The following is a 20,859-nucleotide window of genomic DNA, read 5'->3' as shown; positions in this document are numbered from 1 at the left end:
GGGCGGGTGCGGGGAGGGAGAGGGTAAGAGGGAGATAAGGACACATATGTAATACCTTAATCAATAAAGAAACATTTTTTAAAAAGAATGTACTTTGGTGTTATCAACCCATTTTACACATAAGAAACTAAATCTTTCAATAAAAATCTCAGAGCTTTTAAGAAGGAAAGCCAAATGACTAGTGTGTCATCCCTTGCCAGTTACTTGGTTTCTACTCTTTAATAAAATGGTGAAGCTTATTATCAATAGCCCCCACTTCCATCCTCTATGATAGATCTTTTTCAGCAAGCATGTAGCTGAAACAACTCTCTCACCCACATATAAAGTCTTTCTCATGTAGTCTGGCTGGTGTGGCTAGTTATTTGGAACATAGTCCCATACACCAAGAGGTAGCAGGTTTGATTCTGGTCACCTACCTAGGTTGCAGGTTCAATCCCCATGTCAGGGCATGTGTGGGAGGGAATATTCTCTCTTAGGTGTCTGTCTTTCTCTCTCCCTCCCTCTCCCTTCTTCCCTCCCTCCCCTCCTCTCTCTAAATAAGAGACTTTATTTAAAATTTAAATAATTTACCATATATCCCAGCTAAAAATGTGTTCTCATTCTCTTTCCTGTTTCTCTCTCCCCCTTCCTTGCTTCTCAGAAATTCTCCTTGAATGTGCCACACCTACCCACCCATTCATTCATCCCTTTTGGGCACCGATTGTATCCCAGGAACCATGCTGAAGATACAAACTGTAAAAAGTCATAGTCCCATCATTCAAATGTTCACTCTGGACATGCAAGCATGACTATGATAGGGATATACAGCATAGAAATAGCACAGATCAATTCTGCCTCAGGGTGGAAGTTCAATGGTCACAGAGGCTTCAAGGAGGTAGTGACCCTTGACTGATTCTGAAGAATAATTGCAAAAATACAAGATGAACAAGGACGAGAAAGGCATTTTAAGGGCAAAAAAGTGACAATGAATGATGCTACCAGAATACCTCATGTGATTCAGACTACAGTGGGTCCTCGGGTTACGTCAGATATCCATTCCTACCGTGCTGCATAACATGATTTTCGCCGTAAGTCGGAACACACCTACATAAGCACCTACGTCACTCACATGGGGCACATACACAGCAGTAATGAAGTGAAACAGTAAAAAAAAAAATTAAAAGAAATATAACAATTCCTGACCTTTGCTTGTGGTAAATAAATAATAAAAAACATAAAGCACATATGTACGTAGGTCGAAATGACGGAACTTTTTTTTCTATATAAATGGGAGATGGTGACGGAACCACAAAATGACTTACGTCAGTCCGACGTAACCCGAGGACTGCCTGTACTAGCAGTATCCAATGACAATGGAGAGATAAAGCTGGGAAAGAGGAGGAACTGGCCAGGTTGAGAATCAAAAATGAACAAGCCCCAGTCCCAAAAGTCCAGTCTTCTGGGCCTGTCTGACTACAGCACCCAAGAGAACATAGCACCCTGCCCTACAGGAAAGGGAAAATGGAGAACATGGGACAGCAAATGGACAAAGGAAGCCAAAGTGCTCACCAACTTACCAGGAGAGCCTGGCCCCTTCTTGGCAACAAGCTTTCAGTACCCTTATTATTGCCATAAACACTGTAAATTCCAGGAATTAGTCTTTTGCCTTTTCTGAGGTCAATATTTGCCAATTAATCATGACTCTAAGACCTTGAGTTACAGGCAAGACACTATTCCATCAAGGGCTCTTCATCCTGAGGTGCATCTCTGAGGGCAAAAAGTGCTTTCAGAGCTGGGCAAGGGAACAGAACTAGTTTTAAATAGACAGCTTTTAGAGGGAAATAGCTAGACCATAGATCACCAGTTAAAGAGAACTTCAATATTCACCTACACAACAGGGTGCAATAAAGACTGATAGAGTGACCATGTTCTTATCTGTTGTTCCTGGACCTTTAAAGCAGTAATCCCCATGCTTTCTGAAATTGCCATAGCCTGTCTTCACTTGATTCATGGATTCCCATCTCTTCTTTAAAAGAAACAACAAGTCCTGTTGCTACATAACAAGTCCTGTTGCTATATGTTCTTTATTTTTAATTCAGTGGATTTATGAGACTTACCTTATGAAAATTTTCTGGAACCTTTCAAAATTACTATATACACCCTGATTTCCTATGCAAATGCAGAGTGAAAAATCATGAGTCCGAAGATTCACTCCTCCAAAAGACCAAGAGAAAGGACAGTGAGTTTCAACACAAATATAATCTCCTCCAAGTGGGAATTTGGCTGGACCAGATAGAAAATATTGGTACACTTCAAAATTATTTATCCATCCATACAAATAATATTGCTAAATTCAGTAAATATTATTTATAGAGCTATAAACTTTCCTATTAATTTTACAAGACAAATTCATTGCTAGGTTCTCCCCTTGTGCTGAACCAATAAAAACTTTACTTACCATAAAGCAGGGAAACAACTTCCAGAAGAAAACTTTAAATGGAAAGTTAAATTATAAAATAAAAAAAATCTCAAAAATATGTTAAAGTTCTAGAAAATCACCACTAGCTGAGGAATCAAAATATCAGAGTTAAGAGTCCTGTGTTTACTACAGTTTCATGGTAGAACTGTACAGCCTCGATTTCCTTATTTGTAAAATGGAATAGATATAAAGCACATCGAGAGAAGACAAAAGAGTTGATTGTATACCTAAGTCCTTTTCCAACTACAGAATGAAATAAACAATGGTACCATGCAGTTCCAAGAAAAAGTGGAGAGTGGAAAAAATACAGTGGTAAAGATAGAAAGACATACACTAGTGTTCAGAATGTTTGAAAAGACAGAAAGGGGTAGAAAAAATAGAGGCTTAAAATATACAACCTAAACAAAATTGAGGAAAATAGGCCAACTAAAGGCAAATCATTTTGAACAAGTTCATCTTAGTGAACATATTCTATTCTGTGGAGAAGAATTGTGGAGCACTGGTCCCAACGACAACCATCACACCAGAATTATCCTCTGTCCAGTCTTCAAGAAGGTTGGCGGTGATTATCACCATCATCTTACATGTATCTACACTGAGGAGAAAGATTAAGAAATCATTTGTCCTCCTTATACTCTCAGTTCTGGGGTTGTGACTTGCCTTGAGCACCCCGGCACCTGAAATCCAAACCGATCTTAAAACAAACAACAAAAAAACCTAGATCTGACTTTCACTCATCTCTCTCTCAGTCTTCAGACCACTTAAGAGTTACATCATCTTAAAACTTACCCACTGACTAATAATTTTACAGAAGGATTGGATATAAAAAGAAACACAGGTACTTTTTACCTGTGCGTGAACAGCTATCCAAGAGAAATATGATATTTCAGGTACTTCTCCACCAAGATTCAATCAATTGTCATCACATGCTGGGTCCCTCTGAGCAACAGCATCCACTAGTGGTGTGAAGGACTTTAGTGGAAAAGAAAGCACTGAAATGAAAAAAATATAGATTTCCAAGGGCTAAAAAGTTCAAAATTACTAGAAATGCTTCCTGAAAACTGAAGACATATCTCTACATGGATAAATGCCTTTGGGGTTCTATTCCAACTATGTTACTTTTCTCTTGCCCCAATCACATTAAGTGGTATATGAACTGCTGCTCCCCAACAAGCATACGTGCCATCATTCTGAAGAAATCCCTCCTGTTCAAATAATACAGAAAACAAAAACTGAGTACCTGCTGTATAGGTTACACTAGAAGTGTTTGAAATTAAATTAGAAAAATATCCTGCTGTTAAACAGCCTAGAGTCTACTTGGGAAGATATCTAAAGAATGGCACTCCATTATCCAATTGTATAAGCTAGAAAACAAGGAGTAGTCCCTGATACCTCCATCTTTCTCACCCTTTACTTCTAGGCCATCACCACATCCAGTAATATTACGTCTACCTTTCTCAACATCCACCCATCTCTCCATCCTTACCTCTCTTGATCAGGTGATCATCATTTATTCCTGAACTACAGCAAAAACTTCTATACTGGTCCATCCACATCTCCTCTTGAATCCCTATAATCCATTCATCCCTTTCTCTCTCTCTCTCTCTGTCTCTCTCTCTCTCTCTCTCTCTCTCTCTCTCTCTATCTGCAACCATCTCGTTAATCTGATTACTTCAAACCCATGCTTAGAAGCCCTCATGCCTCTTTGGAAAAGACTGTCTCATGCTCTTTATTCTACACTCTCAGTCACAGGGACCTTCTGTCCCTTACTCATACTGTGGCCTCCTCCACCACAGGGACTTTGTACATCTGTCACCTCTGTAATGTCATCCCCTCCCTCTTTAACTCCTACTCATCCTTCATATTGCTGCTCACCATCACTTCCTGAGGAAGGCCACCTTGATTTCCTTAACTAGGCCAAACCTCCTCAAACAATTATCTCTCCCATATACACTTACAACAGTTGTCATTTAACATTTTATGCAAGTATTTTTGTGTACAGATTTTTTTTTAATTCTATAAAAGCAAAAACCTTGCCTCCTTTTTCTCACCATGGTAATTGGTTACACATAGTAGTCACTTTTTGTTGAATGAATGAAAAGACAGAGATAAGATTAACACAAAGCAAAATGAAAAAGATGCCCTGACAAAGATGCAGGTAAATGACCCCTGCAGGATTTTAAACCAGACCTCTTGCCTTTATAAGAGGTCTTCCCTGGCAATTTCTCCAGGCCTCTTCACCCCAACATAGCACTGTGACATGGTGCCCATGCGAGGAAGGAAGAGGAACTATCTGCATCTGTCCCTTCTCTTCTCCAAAGCCCAGAGATGAAAAAGAAGAGGAAGAAGTGAAGCTCCACATAGAAGGAGCTTGGCCCTGTCTGTTTGCCGTCAGTAGAAAGAGGACAAGGAGGGTCTGCTAAAACTCACAAACCTACTGAAACAATTGTCCCAGGCAAAACTGCTTTTAAGAACCCCTGGACAAATACCATATCATCTCTATGGAAGCCTTTTCAGGATGTAGGTCAGCACCCTTAAATGAAGATGACTGTTTCCCTCTCCTTTCAGTGTCATCAGACGGCTCTCTCCTTCAAAATCCATTTCTTCTGGAAATCTGCTCCAATGAATATCCCCACTAATCACCTAAACGGAGCATATTTAAAAAGCAGGGGCTGCCCACAGTGCTATACTTCCTTCTAAGAAATGTCTGATCTTCCCATACTCAGCGTCGAGGAGTAGCCCCACGTGCTGTCCAGCTCCTCGGTTGCTCACTGCCTCAGCAGAGCATGGTGTAGTCATCAGGGCCCAAACCAGAGTCAAAATGATGGGCTGTGGACCCTGAGACCAAGATACCACTAGTGTGCACCTTAATTTCTGTACAACAGGGAGAATGATAGCACCCAATCAACACAGTTGAAAGACCCATAGAAAGGTGTTAGCACTGACACACCACATGCACATAATAAATTTCATATTAAGGAAGCCTCAAGTATTCACTGCAGTGAACTCCTTAATCTCAATCCAAGAGGCTTATACAAAATAAAATAAACTTCATAGGAAACTTCTCAGAAAAAAAGAACCTTAGACCTTTGTACCTTAAGATAACGCAGCGCCCTACAGGGAGACAGTGTTTACTGTAGCTCTGCCAGAGACACCGTGGGATCATGACCTACATCCTAGTTACACATCCAGGAACAAGTTGTTAGTTACACCCGCTCAAAAAATAAGGATGTGGGCGGCCCTTTACTCCTTTCACAATGTATAGCTTGTGTTTACTCAGTGCCCTGTAAAACTCACAAGACAAAGAAGTATTTATAAGTGTCTTTTTTGGGGGGCAGGGGGTGGTGGTGGCAGGAGGTGAATTCAGACAGCCACCAGCAAAGTCCAAATCTGAGGTGTACAAACCGCACAGGTGTAAGGTTACTATAATCCTATAATCTGCCGAGAAAACAGGTAAGGTGGCCACATCGGGTATTCACAGTCTTTGGGGAACATGAACTGCTCCTTAGTAACACCTGGCTCTTCACTCTGGCTCTAGAACCCTCTATAGGAAAATAAATATGATAAGAAAATGAATACCTACCAAGGGAGGTTTTCATTAAAATATCCTCACACTTAATCTCAAGCACCTCATTTTATCCAGGGAAAACTGAATGTGAATGAAATAAAATTCTAATCTGTATAGGAAATGATTTGGTTATCTGGTTACCCATGACCTAGGGCTTTGCCCTGATAACCAACTCCAGAAGTATTACTGTGTAGTATATAAGGTGCTAAGAATAAATACCAAATGAGGAAATCATGCTACTGTGCTGTCTCAAGAGAAGTCCTGAGGCTTCTTTGCTCTGGCTTTGAGCCCAAAAAAATAGGTTGCAGCTTCTGCTTTCTGTGTGCTCAGCTTCTAGACGACATTCCCAATCTCAGCAGAGACGGCCAGCTCGTTGCGGGGGGTGGGGGGGATCTGTCAGCCAGGAAAGGTGAGAACAAGCCTCTGCAATGGTCACATGTATTTTGGGGTCTCTCCCAAACTCCACATCTCAGGGGCAGCTGGATGCCCAAAGGTCTATCTGAAAGCAATCTGCCCAGGGCATTCTTTTCAAGGATAATTTCTGAAGGTCTGTATTAGACACCAGAAAACTAATGGGTAATTTTCTTTTTAAGATCATGAATGAATGAATATTGAAGAATTCAGCAATATTCTGGCCCTACTGGTCAGATTTTATACAAGTACCCAGCTGGGAAAGAGACTACCACACAGGATATAGTTTCCAACAGTGACAATACCTGGCATTCAATACATTTTTAGAGTATTTCCTGGGTGGCTGCTTGCCAGCCAGGAGGTAAAAAGAACAGACAGTGTAAGAAGACCTATAGGTCAGGCTGTGAGCCCAGGCAGGACACAGAAAGACTAAATTGTTTCCAAACAGTAGGGCCCCAGGACTTGTCTTTGGGAAGAATGCATGTACCAAAGCCTGACTCTGAGCTCTCCTCCCCCATCAGAGCTCCAGCGGGCAGAGGGCCACCCAGTTCCTGAGGGTCAATAATAGGGCAAGGTGGAAGCCAGACCTTCACCAACTGCGCATGTTTTTCTGTCTGCAACTGGTATGTAATTCCTCTAAGACTTGTCAGAGGTGAGGAAGGGTGGGGAAAAGGCACTAGTGGCCCTCAGGTAAGAGAGCTAGGTTTCACTCCTATGCTTTCTTTCTCTTCCTAAATCTCCCATTTTTCATCTGTAAAGTGGAATACTCACAACAGTAAGTACCTCACCTCCTAGGTTACTGCAACGATTAAAAGATAATAGAAAAAGAAAGGTTTTCATACAGGGCCTTCTGTTTCCCTGCTAATGTTTTCACACTTCACCCAGGAAAGGAAGGTCCATCCCTTTACAGGCATGCCTAATAAATAATGTTTTTATTTTTAAGTCACCCATGAAGCACCCTCTTTATTTACCAGACTGGGTTCTGAGATCTTTTGCGTTTCTCCAAAATCAAATACAGGCTTCAAAGTGCATTTTGAAACCAACTAAAAATATCCAGAACAATCTACTCAAAGCAATTCCAAGAATGTTTTCAGCAATACTTTTGGAGTTGGTCTACAATCTTCCAGAGTGACTTCCATAAAAGGCAAGCACATTTGTAGGCTAAATGCTTTTCTGCTTTCAGGTGATCACACAGCTTTACAATCCCCTGAACGACACCCAAGTCTCCTGTCAGAGGGGCTCTCCAGGAATTTTGAGAAGCAATCATGTATCATTGACAGGTGACTCTCATCACTATAGATTTCAAAAAATTTTCATAGCCAGCCAGTGGTTGAACATCAACCTATGAAGCAGGAATTCATAGTTCCATTCCCCGTCAGGGCACATGCCCAGATTGCAGGCTTGATCCCCAGTGCAGGGCATGCAGGAGGCAGATGATCAATTATTCTCTCTCATCATTGATGTTTCTATTTTTCTCTCCCTCTTCATTCCTTTCTGAAATCAATAAAAATATATTTTTTAAAAAAACTTTCCATAGATGTTTTCATGAAACTCTCACTCTTTTTTTCAAAATTAAAACAAACAACACAATTGAAAACTAGGCAGGAGACTTGAACAGGCACTTCACAGAAGAGGGTATCCAAATGCCAGCATACACATGCGAAGATGCTAAGCTTCAAATGGTGATGAGAGACACAAAGGAAAACCACAAGGAAACACCTCTGTACTAACACAGGAATAGCCACAATTTTTACATGACTTCAGCAAAATATGAGCAAGATTGTGGAGTGATGGCTCTCAGCCACACCAGATGGGAACATAAACCGGAATGGCCATATTGGAACACTGTGTGGCTGTATCTAGGAAAGCTGAACATATTCACATTGCAGAACGCAACAACTATACCCACATACACACACACCAGAACCACATACCTATGCAAACCGAAAGACATAGGTACATGCGTGTTCACAGCAGTATTATTCATAAAAGCCAAAAGCTGGAAACAACTCAAATGGCCTTAACCAGTAATTGCGGTATGTTTATACAATGGAACAGAATCCAGCTGCTGCTGCTTGCACACTATGGGTGAGTCTCACAATATAGAGAGAAAGTCATTAGAGATAAAATAATACAAAATATGAGTGTGTTTCTATAAAACTTAGGAATAGACCAAGTGATGTATAGTGTTAGAAGTCAGGACATGTAGCCTACCTACCATGGAGAAAGAAGCAACCGAAGGGGCAGGCCCAAGGGGAGATTCTGGGGTATGGCAGCTCTTTTTCTTTCATCTGTGTTAAGAATAGGTGTGTTCATGGAATGGAAATTCACTAAAGTATACACATGTCATGTAATTTGTGTTTCTGTATGTATGTTAAACTTAAAAAACATCATCCTATATAATAAAAGGCTAAAATGCAAATTGACCAAATGGTGGAATGACTGGTTGCTATGATGCACACTGACCATCAGGGGGCAGATGCTCAATGCAGGAGCTGCCCCCTGGTGGTCAGTGTACTCCCACAGGGGTAGTGCTGCTCAGACAGAAGCTGAGCTCAACGCTGGCGAGCACAGCAGCAGTGGCAGGAGCCTCTCCTGCCTCCACAGCACTGCTAAGACTGTCCAACTGCTGGACATCCCCTGAGGGCTCCTGGACTGCGAGAGGGCACAGGCCAGGCTGAGGGAGCCCCCAAGTGCATGACTTTCGTGCACCAGGCCTCTAGTTTTTTATAAAGCAAATCTAGATGCCTTGTCCTGTGCAAAGCCAAACAGGGCAAACCAATTCAACTGCCCATTGAATAAATGTATTTAAGCAGCCAGGCCTAGTATGAAGAACAAGGGACACCAGGTCATGCTCTCTCACCCATGCTTGCCCCCTACTCTGTCCATTGTGAGCCCATGATTCTCACAGATTGAGACTCTATACTACTCCCATGTATAAAAAATAGCTGAATAATTACAAGATGCAATCTCGCTCAAATGGGATACAATGACAACATTCTGTAGACCACCAATTGGTATTCCAATATTGATTCCTAGGACATTACTGCATACCCTAGCAGATGGAGTTGGGAAGCAGGGAGAACCTAAGGAGACTTAGGGAGATTGTGCAGAGCTTTAATAAGTTAGTTCCAAGAGTTTTAGGGGCCAGTAGCATAGGTTCTTTATAAAATTGCAACTCAAACAGGAGTTTTATACTTTTCATTCTCACAGCTTTATCACTAGAGCTGCTCTGTAATAAACTTTCCATCATAAATAGAGCGCTTTTCAGCTCACATTTGGAAATAATACTCTTCATTTTGAAACCATCACATTTCCTTTACCTTTACTCTCAGTTTCACTTTCATTCTGCTTTAAGCTTCTCCCTGTCTTCATGCAACTTGCAAGTCCTCCCCCAAGTTCTCTCTAGGTGTCTTTCTTTCTTTCTTTTTTTTTTTTTTTTTAGGTGTCTTTCTTAAGTCTGACTCTGGGTCCCAAGTTAGGGATTAGGCCTATTTAGTCAAGACAGTGCTTGGAGTAACAGGTGTGACCTTGCACAGACTCGGGCTCCTTCAGAGTTCTGGGCCCAGCACTGGCAACCTCATCGTTCCTTGAAGCAGAACAAAATTCAGAATCTCAGGCCCCCACATCAGACCCAATGAATAAGAATCTGTGCCTCAACAGGATGCCCAGGTGACTCATTTGTTCATGAAGTCACACAGCCTGTCACCTGGCAAACTCAGAAGCCCTGGGTCAGAGGGAACCGCCTTGCCCAGAGTTCATTCTAAACAGCCTCTGTAGCATTGGCTAGATTGCTCAATTAGTTAGAGCATCATCCCCAAGCGCCAAGGTTGTGGGTTCGATCTCCATCAGGGTACATACAAGAAGCAACCAATGAATGCACAAATAAGTGGAACAAGTCCATGTTTCTTTCTCTCTAAATCAATAAATTAAAAAATTAGATAAATAAATAGCCCCTATGTGAATGACGTCTGACCCCTAGCCTGGGCCCATATGAATGAGCTATGATGCTCTACATATTTCTCGATTTTTCCAAACTCAGAGTCAGGTTTTTCTGGAACTTAGAAGTAGGCAGAATGGCGGCAGAGGACAAAAAAGGTGAAACGAAGGGAAGATGGAAAGGCATGTCTGATCCCATTTCTCCATAACTCAGGAAACCCAGTGGGAGGGAAGGAAGGGCAACATGTGAGAGCTGAAGCTGGAGGAAGGGGAGTCTACTAGAGCTCAGCCAAGCTTGTTGTTGAGAGCAGGAATCTTGAAACCACACCTGGGTTCAACTCCCAGCTACATGGTAGCTGCAGGACTTGGACACTTCACTTGACCTTCCATTGCCTCAGTTTTTTTCAACTATCAAAGAGGGGTAAGTAACAGTACCTACTTCTGCCAGCTGTGGATGAAAGGGATCAGCATTTGTAAGGTGCTTAGAACCGTGTGCTATGTTAGCACATAATAACCTCTAGGGAAATGTTAAATAATAAAAATAATGTATAATATGCTGACAGAAAAATTCATAGACTAGACAGTGGAGGAGAATCCCAGAAGTAGCTATCCAGCTCAACATATTTTTATTGATTCTCTCCAGACACGCTAGGGCACAGAAATGAATGTCCCTACCTCTGCAGAAATTCAGTCTAGTTGGGTTTGAGAACAAGGGCTGTTCATAAACAAGGTCCCTGAATTTAGGATTCCCTGTTCAATTTTTAAAGATGACCATTAAGTAGACCAGGGGGTGTCCAGTTGGCAGTGTCAGAAAACAAATGTGATTAAAAGGAAAAAGTCTAATTTTCCAGAGGGGAAATTGGGAGACATGTCCATTTTTTTAGGGCTGACATCTTTATATAAGCATGAAATTTTAAGCATTGAGGTAGTTTGGTTTTTTAAGCTATTGCGGTTGCATAAGCATTTCACCAGCTTTTCTACCCGCTCCTTCTCAGCAGCAGGGCAGCTTCCTCACTGCTACCTTAATGACAAGGTAGATTCTATTCTTCAGGAATAATAGTAACTTCTAGACTAATAGCTACTGTTGGCTTTCACCTTAGACTGTGTGAGGCAATGTATTCCTAGGCAGTCTCGAAACAAACAGCTCCCTGAGGCATAACCTCTCTGCCCGCAGTTAGGTACCAACAGTGGCTATGAAAGGTGACGAGATTACAGCACACACATTTACTCACCTCTGAAATCAGATCATTCCCACTTGCACGTGACACCCCTAACCTCCTCCACCTTCCAGAAGGACAGCAAGTGCCAGTGAGGCCTAGAGAGTTAGGCTGCCACCCGAATACCATATCTTTGATTATTTGATGTTGGTGCAGCATCAAAGTTTAAACACTCAGGTCTGGCACCTTAACAAAGTGACTCCTCTTGTTTCTTTCCAAGTCATCAGTCATTAAAGGCCCACCCCTGCCAATCCACAAGAAATGGTTAAACAGGAAGGTGAAACAGGACCTCACAGGGTCAAATCACCATCCTTAGGAAATCAGTGTCTTTCAGGCTGTGGAGACTGAAAACTAGTTTGGTTTCTTGCACTTGTGGTTTTGCTAAAATCTTAAAAACTATGTTGTGTCTTTTTTTTTCCCCTAGAAGAAAGTGAAAAGGATCCATCAATTTACTTGAAATATAAACATAATCTCTTATTTCCTCCCACTTCAAATGAGGAAAAAGGAAATAGAAACAGAACAAACGTTAACAAGCCACAACTCACCTTGTGTAACCCTGTGAGGACATAAGGACCCACACCAGCACTGTGGGGTGATGCAGCAGACTGCAGAGACTGCATCCTCTGAGAGCTCACAATGCCCTCGCAAATGCAACTCATGTGAGCCCCAACCCCAGGAAGCAGCCCAGCAGGGATTATTTTTGGTTCCAAATAGTGGCAAAAGAAACTTGAGGCTCTCTGAGGGCAAGCTACATGGGCTCCAGGCGGGAGAAGTAGTCAGTGCCCGGATTTAGTTCCCAGTTCTTCCTGCAGCTGTTCCCCCATTAACCTAATTCAACTTAACCTATCCAAAGTTAGGAAGGTAAACTAATGACATGCCCAGATTTTCTGAAGTCCACAATGAAGCAAATATTTTCAAACTCATCACGAGAAAGTTACCCCATGTTGCTCATGAAGCTCAGTGTTTTGCATTTTAGCTTCCTTTACTTCCTCCAGGAGAGAAAAGTCTGTGACAGGGGAAGGATGGGCAGAGTCCTCCCCACCAAGGAAGTGTAGCAACAACTGAGCAGCTCAGAGATGGCCTCTGGTCAAACAGACACCAACTTCATGAAAGCAAAGATTAAAAATTACCCAGCCTCTGCTAAGACTAGCACAGTAATTTTATTAAAACTACTAGAGGCCCAGTGCACAAAATTCTTGCACAGGGGGATATCCCTCGGTCTGGCCTGCACCTTCTCCAATCTGGGACCCCTCCAATCTGGACATCCCTCTCACAATCTGGGACTGCTGGCTCCTAACTGCTTGCCTGCCTGCCTGCCTAATTGCCCCTAACCACTCCCATGCCAGTCTGATCGACACCTAACTGCTCCCCTGCTGGCCTGGTCATCCCTAACTGCCCTCCCCTGCAGGCCCAGTCGCCCCCTAACTGCCATCCCTTGCTGGCCTTCTTGTGGTGGCCATCTTGTGACCACATGGGGGTGGCCATCTTGTGACCACATGGGGTGGCCATCTTGTGTGAGGGCATGACAGTCAATTTGATATTACCTCTTTCTTATATAGAATGCTAGCCCAGCTGGTGTTGCTCAATGGTTGAGCATCAACCTATGAACCAGGAGGTCACAGTTCAATTCCCGGTCAGGGCACATGCCTGGGTAGCGGGCTCAATGCCTGATGGGGCATGGAGGGGGTGCAAGAGGCAGCTGGTCAATGAGTCTCTCTCATCATTGATGTTTCTATCTCTCTCTCCCTCTCCCTTCCTCTCTGAAGTCAATAAAAATATATTTTTAAAACAAATAAACAAAAAAAGAAAACTGTTAACCTATGAACCAATAAGCAAATTATTATTGTCCTGAGGAGTAGGATTAATATCTCACTTCCCCTACATCCTCTCCTCTCCCCCATCCCCCAACACAAATCGAAACCCTCTTCAAAACCTGCGGCTTTCTTTTATATATTGTTTGCTTGGTCTTTACCATGGGATTTGTAACCCTTGTAAGAAGAAAAAGTCAAATAATACTTAACATTCCAGGTGCATCATATTAGACACTTTTCTAAGAGCTAGATCTTACTCTGATCTCACAGATAACGAAAACTGTGGCTCAGATGTCACTTACCTTGCCCAAGTCCCCACAGCAAATGAATGGTGGAGTGACCTTTCACATTCAGCTCTATCCTACTCCAAGGCCATCTGCTCTATACAGTGTCAGCTAATATTCAGAGTGATCCATGGGTCGACAGCATCCACATCAGTGGGAGCTGGTTATAACTGCAGAATCTCAAGCCTCAACCCAGGCCTACTGAATCAGCACTTTTAACAAGCTTTCCAGGTGCTTCCTGTCCATGAGTTGGAGAAGCACAGCTACAATACACTGCTAAATACAGAAGAAGTATCTTTACCAAGGGGACAGGACCTCAACTCCGTGGTATTAAACCTCATGTAGTATCATGACTCTTGGACCCAAACACGCTGATGCTTGTATAATGCCAAGTGCCATGTAAACCCTGTTTAATACAGAGAGTTTTTAAAAGGCCTTGACAGAGTTCCATAAACAAATCAGAAGATGACACTAAAATGTTTACCACAGTCCAATCTTCAGGGCGAAGCTAAAAAGAAGTTGCCCAGTCAGCACTAATGCCCTCTGGTGGATCACCACAAGGAGCCTAAATATGGAATTCATGTCCAGAGGGAAGTCCAGAAACACATGCCGATCTAGAGATCACAGGCATTTGCCATGAAAACTATCCCACTGACTGTATGAGCAACTTGGAACAAAACACTTTCAATTCAGGGGAAGGATTTTTGAATGAAAAGGTAATAGGAAAATCCTAAGGGACCCAATAGCAAACAAGGAGAAAGAAATTATCTAGGTATTTTTTTTTCCCAAAAGCAGAAAATTTGGCCTGAAATTGATACCCTACTCCTGGTTCTCTCTCACCACTTTTTTCTTGTTAGTCTCCTCTTGCTCCAGCCGCAATGGCCTTTTTGCTGTGTTGTTGTTGTTTTAATTGAGATATTCACATACCATTCAATTCACCCTTTGAAGGTATACAATTCAGTAGTTTTTGAAAAATATTATATATATATATATATATATATAGAGAGAGAGAGAGAGAGAGAGAGAGAGAGAGAGAGAGAGGAAGGGAGGGAGGGAGGGGGAGGGAGAAACATTGGTATAAGAGTTGAGAGTGAAACAGAGATCTGCTGCCTCCTGCAAGCCCCCTACTGGGGATCGAGCCTACAACCCTGTGATGTGCCTTGGCCAGGAATTGAACCAGCAAAATTTTGGTACATGGAATGCTGCCTAACCAACTGAGCCACACTGGCCAGGGCTACAGTTCAGTAGTTTTCAGTATATTCACAAAGTTGTGCTACCATCACCACTATTTAATTCCAGAATATTTTCACCACTCCGAAAAAGAAACCACATACCCATTAATAGTCACTCCTCATTCCTTTCTCTCCCCAGCCCCTGGCAACCACTAATGCAATTTTTATCACCATGGATTTGCTATTCTGGACCTTTCATAATGGAATTACATAATATGTGGCCTTCTGTGTTTGGCTTTATTCATATAGTATGTTTCAAGGAATTATATGGATATACCATATTTTGTTTATCCATTCATCAGCAGGTGGAAATGTGGGTTATTTCATGTTGGGACTGTTATAAATAATGCTATTATGAACATTTATGTGCAAGTGTCTGCATGAACATATGTCCTCTGTTTTCTTGGGTGTATACCAAGGAGTAGAATTGGTCATGAGATACTTCTATGCTTAACATTTTGAGGAAGTACTATTTTACAAAGTGGCTGTAAAATTTTACATTCCCATCAACAATGAAATATATGAAAATTCTGATTTCTTCACACCCTCACTGAACTTGTTATTATATATTTTTTATTACAGCCACCATGATGGATGTGAAGTGTTATCTCACCGTAGTTTTTATTTGTATTTCCCTAATAACTAATGATGTTGAGCATCTTTTCATGCATTTATTGGCCATTTGTATATCTTCTTGGAAGCGGCATTTAAGTCCTAAGCCCATTTTAAATTGGGTTATTTCCTTGTTTATTGTTCAGTTGTAAAACTTCTTTGTTCTTGCTATTTTTTAATTTTATTTTTTTCGTTAGAGAGAGAGAGGAAGGGAGAGGGAGTTAGAGAAACATCGATTGGTTGTCTTCCACACACACCTGGATCAAGCCTGCAACCTGGATATGTGCCCTAAGTGGGAACGGAACTGGCAACCTTTCAGTGCATAGGGCAATACTCAACAAACTGAGCCACACCAGCAGGGCTTCTTGCTATTTTTTGAAACTCCAGTTAAGACCCCTTTTTGAGGGGATCTTCCAAAACACCCTTTACCCAAATATCCAAAATTCTTCAACTGGACCAGATCCCTTTGTACCTGGGACTACTATCCTCTAAAGGACTAAGAACAACTTTTTTCCTCATTTCTTTCTCATGCATCCCTCCTTGTTTTCAACCCGAGTGTTGTCCCTCCCCTCCTGTTTATCCACAACTAGCTCTCCTGTGTGGACAAACTCATCTGCTCCTTCAGTGAATTTACAAAATCAAGAAAAGACCTTAATAATAAATAGGTTCTCAGACCACCACAGATTCACCAGGTCTCACTTTGTGCTAGGCATGGTCCTTTTCTTATGCGCCCTGAAATGTATTTATATGCAGACACAAGTATAGGTCTTCACGTTCCTGCTCCATTATACCACCAAACTGAAACACCCCCTTTTCCTCTACAAAAGTGCCAGCCATCATTTCCAACGTTTTCTTACTCTAGTCTAGCCCCTCCATGGAGACTTTCTTAGCCACCACAACTTAAAGTGTTTTCTCTCCACTCTGAAATCAAAAACAGTAAACACCTGGAGAGTTCACTAATCAATTAATATTCTTATTTAGCAAATGCTCTTTACGTTAAGGATATATTAGGTAAAATTTTCCCATCCACAGATGCTATTAAACCACTTGCTACAATTGCTGGATTGTGCCAGTTCAGTAATGGAATCCTAGAAGTTACACACAAATCCTCAAAATGTTCTGGGAAACATTTAATTAAATAAATACAACCAAGATTTTGTTGCTGACCCTGTTAACTGCAGTACTTCTTTGATATGATGGGGCACATGTGGAGAGTCTCTAAGAGAAGCAAGCACAATGGGCACTGCTTCCAAGTTGATCTGCCCTTTACAAGAGGACACCTATTAACATCCACCCCAATATCATTCTTCCGACATAGTCTGGGAACTGCTGAGCTAATTCAAATGCTGTTCGATTCTATCAGTTGGAAAGCACTGAGTAGAAATCATATTTTCTACTGGGGTAAAGAACCAGATATGCTTTGTTTTAGAATGCCAAAAATTGGAAGTCAGTCTATTAACGTGCCAAGTTATGGAAAAAGAAAAAAAGAAAAACCCATACATTGTGTGTTCATCATTTTAAGAGCCATCTGGATTTCTGAAGTTGGAAAATGATGACATGTGAAAAAATGTATATTAGAATTGAGCAAGTGCAATACAACCCAAGTTTTAGTTAAAAAGCACCCCCTAGGAAGGCTGGGAACAGTGTTCCAGGAATGGGCCTTGAATCTCTATGACCCAGTAACAACAGCTCTGATGACCAAAGAGCAATAAAGTATCATAATGACCGGCTCAAATCAGATTTATCCAAGGGAGCAAAGATATAATATGGTCACATGCTGAGAACAGTGAGCAACAGTGATAAGGAAAGAAGCTTTCCCGAGAAAGGTTCCAATTCCCTACACTGGGAAAAAATCCTAGTGGTGGAAAGTAGGCGTAGCACCCAAAATATAAACATCAAACTATGGGAAAGAATTTTAAAGCAGAAATGTTCCCTACTTATGTTGAGTGCCAAAACCGTTTAAATTAGCGAGGAAAGCTCAGGAATTACAACCCGAAGATTGTTTCTTCACTGACTGCTGATTATAGGCAGGAAGACAGGCCTGGGTCTTGCAGTTTATCTACTTTAACACTAAGTGCTACACTTGAGTTTCTTAATAGGTTTCTGCTTTACTGACAGGTTTTCCTAGTGCTAGTCATTTTAAAACTATAACAAAGAACAAATGGAAAGCTGAGATAAAGCATGATGGCCAGCTGGCACTTCTTTCGGCACAGCAACACGAGGCTAGTTTAAATGTTGACCCGCCTCTTACACCTAGTCCGGGTGGGTGCTACATATACCTATTCCTGCTTTAGGATGTCATCTCGGGAACCCTCCTGACTCAAGCAGGACCCAAGCTGCTCTGATACAAAGTAGCTAGAAATCATTGCCACAATGTAGGCCACCGTAAGTCATGGTCAGCACTCAGCCCAGGACCATAGCTTAAAGGGACAAGGAGAAAAGCTTAAGATTGAGCTGTGCCCCAAAAGTGCTTACTTATAAGCTAAATCACACCCAGCAGCACTAATGCTGTACAGTTGGCCCTGACATTCGGCCTTCCGCCCCCTTGGAGAGTGAGAGAGCAACTCAGTTACTACCAGAAGGAATGGAAGGCCTTCCCCAGATGTGACCACCATAGGACATCTGTCATGGTGTGTACAACACCTGCCCCAAGGTCTGGGTAAACTGCCCATTCAGAGAAGACACCATATAACAATTCTTTTTAAACTTGCTCATAAGTTCTCCAAATGTAAGGTTCACGCTGCCAGAACTATATGCAACCTCCTCTTTCCAAATGCCTGAGATTCCCAAAGAAAGGAAATGGGGTAGTTGTTGTCTTTAGCAATAACAGGATCACCAACCTCAGTCTACCACAGAATGACCTAGGAACCAATGACTAAATACTTTACAGTACAAAAAGGAGGGGAGTTCCTATCTTTGTGTGTGTGTGAAAAATAATTCATTTGAAGAGCAATCAGAATGATTCAAACAGGACAATGGTAACAGGCACAGGTACTGGAAATACAAAATGGTTTAGGCAAGGGTTCCTAAAACCCTGTCTCTATAGGTGAGATATTAAAATAATGGCATTCCAGAACAAACCTAATTTTCTTACTTTCTCTCACCTCATAGGTGTACTCTAGGTGACTCTGATGCTCATGTTTGAGAACTACTGCCCTAAGATTGGGGAAGATTAAGAGGGTGGGGGGCCAGGAGCCTGATGAAACCCTTACTAAGTGTACCAAAGACAATCTCACCTGTTCTTGCCTCTGTTCAGCATTGCTTAACCTCACAGACTGATTTCCCCAACAGGAGTTGAGTCCTTAGTTCAAGGTCACTGTTAAAGGTCAAGCCAGAGCTCTAGCCTAGAGTCTGCTGACTTGTTCATCAACTTTAGATCTGAAACCAGGGCCCAGGACTCTGAACATTGACAAGGTGATCCCACCCTGTCTCCTCATCTACACCATGCTTCCCTCAGATAAATATGAGGACCGGGGCATCAAAAGAGATGGATTTACGAGAAGAGAAAAAAGAAGATAAATAGCTACTCCAAAAGACCCTAGCAATTAAATCGCTTGGTAAGGAGTAGGCAGAGGGGAGAAGACTTAGATGTCTTGTTATAATTAAAAGAAGTGGTTCATTAAAGAAAGAAAGAGAAAGAAAGAAAGAAAGAAAGAAAGAAAGAAAGAAAGAAAGAAAGAAAGAAAGAAAGGAAAGAAAGAAAGAAAGAAAGAAAGAAAGAAAGAAAGAAAGAAAGAAAGAAAGAAAGAAAGAAAGAAAGAAACTGAGTAAAAGGCACAAACACAGTAAGACATGAATAGTGCTTTGAGGTTTTCTGAGCACTTTTCACTTCCATTATCTCACCCAAGTCTCCTGCAATGAAAGGAGATAAGGTCACTAATGTCCCCATTTGACAGAGGAAAAAACTGAAGTCTAGAGTGGCTAACAGTTTGCCAGCACAGTCATGCCCTGTAAAGCTACAGTCTCACGTCTGGTCTCTCTGGCTCTATAACATATGTACGCACACCAGGGATTCCCACATCAGAAAATGTGCGCAGAGCAAATGACCCCTAGGAAAAACACACAGGAAAACAGGTAGCACCAATGCGGAGCCCCTAAAACATGGCATTTGAGCAGTGTGTGGGTGCCCCTTTAAGAAATTAACACACAAACCCAACAGCCAAGGTGTTCGGCCAAAAAAGAGGCATATTTCTAGCCTGCATAATCATTTCTGGACGAGTTCCCACTAGCAGCCTCAGAAGCGGGCGCACAGGGCTCACTGCCTGGTTGAAGCTCCTCCACCCTCATCCCCTCGGGTTATGACAGCACAGCTCTGACTCGCGTGCAGGCAAAACCCCAAAACTCAAAACAAGAAGTGAAAAAAGTGGATCCAAGAGAAACCATCAGCATCCTCCACACCCTCACAATCCACAATTGCCATCTCCAGGGTCCTGGAGTCACCCGGACACGATCTTAGGAGACCAGTGGAATGAAGTGGTCATTTTTGTGGGCCCACGGGCACTGTTACCTCCCGCCCAGCCCCTGAGGAAGAATAATAGAAAGGGGGGAGGATTTCTTAGTCTTGGGGCTTGAGCCCAAGGCAGATACGACCCAGGCGTCCTCTCTTAAGGAACAGTATGCACACCCAAACTCTCCAACCTCTTCCTCCAGGTCTTATCTCTGCAAAGATGAAAGGGGAAGGACGGAGGGAGTGGTAGGGTGCTGTAAAACTAGGAAAGAGCTGGAGGAAAACTTAGGCAGGCCACCTATCCAGCCATGTTGCCCCACCATGTGTGGGGGGCTCCATTCCGGCCATCTCAAGGGCCAACAGGGAACCCGGCGCCCTTGGCCACTTCTGAGGTTGGAGAAGGGACATCGCCCTAGGTAGCGCCCTAGAGGCAGGGAGCCGTGCCGCCCGGGAGCCTACCTCGGTTTTGGCAGCAATGATTTTCCTAGACGACGCTAGGGAAGCGAAGGTCTGGGTGTTTCGTAGATTTCAGCCGGGGGTGGAGGAGCTCTGCCCAGGGGCGCCGCGACCCACTCAGCTCCTCCACACGGGGGGCTTCGGGAGGCACTCTCAGGACCATCGTACCGTGGGCACGGTGAGAAAATAAGGGCTCCATCCTCAACTTTCTCGGAGGAAAGTGCTCCGCTTCGCGGCTTGCTCAACCCTGCCCGCGCACCGAGTACCAGGTTTGGGGGGAACCAGGGACCCCAATCGCTCTGGGCGCGCACTCAGCAGCTGCTCGCAGCCCCTGTATCCCACCGCCCCCAACTTAAAGCATCTGTCTGAGCGCCTGCCTACTCCTCCGGCCCCGCCGCGGAGTCCCTGCCCCAGCCTCCCTCAT

General features: G+C 42.8%; 1 long non-coding RNA gene across 3 annotated transcripts in view; it reads right to left on the bottom strand.

Moving 5' to 3' along the window:
- The window catches only part of LOC107182478, a 24,516-nt gene extending 3,663 nt beyond the window's left edge, over positions 1–20,853 (bottom strand). Inside the window, exons 1-2 of one of the 3 annotated variants that reach the window (XR_001513192.1) lie at positions 20,439–20,853; positions 3,308–3,430 (exon numbers count right to left, since the gene is read on the bottom strand). This is a non-coding gene — a long non-coding RNA (uncharacterized LOC107182478). Of the gene's footprint in view, positions 1–3,307; positions 3,431–3,577; positions 3,671–3,944; positions 4,719–20,438 lie in introns of those variants that run through there. The other 2 variants (XR_001513191.1, XR_001513193.1) reach the window with 2 other exon arrangements.
- Between the last annotated feature and the right edge of the window lie 6 nt (positions 20,854–20,859).

The sequence above is a fragment of the Myotis davidii genome, unplaced genomic scaffold, assembly GCF_000327345.1.
Source record: "Myotis davidii unplaced genomic scaffold, ASM32734v1 scaffold517, whole genome shotgun sequence".
NCBI classification, from domain to species: Eukaryota; Metazoa; Chordata; class Mammalia; order Chiroptera; family Vespertilionidae; genus Myotis; species Myotis davidii.
The sequence above is the reverse complement of the archived record's forward strand: the minus strand, read 5'-3'. Positions and strand labels throughout refer to the sequence as shown.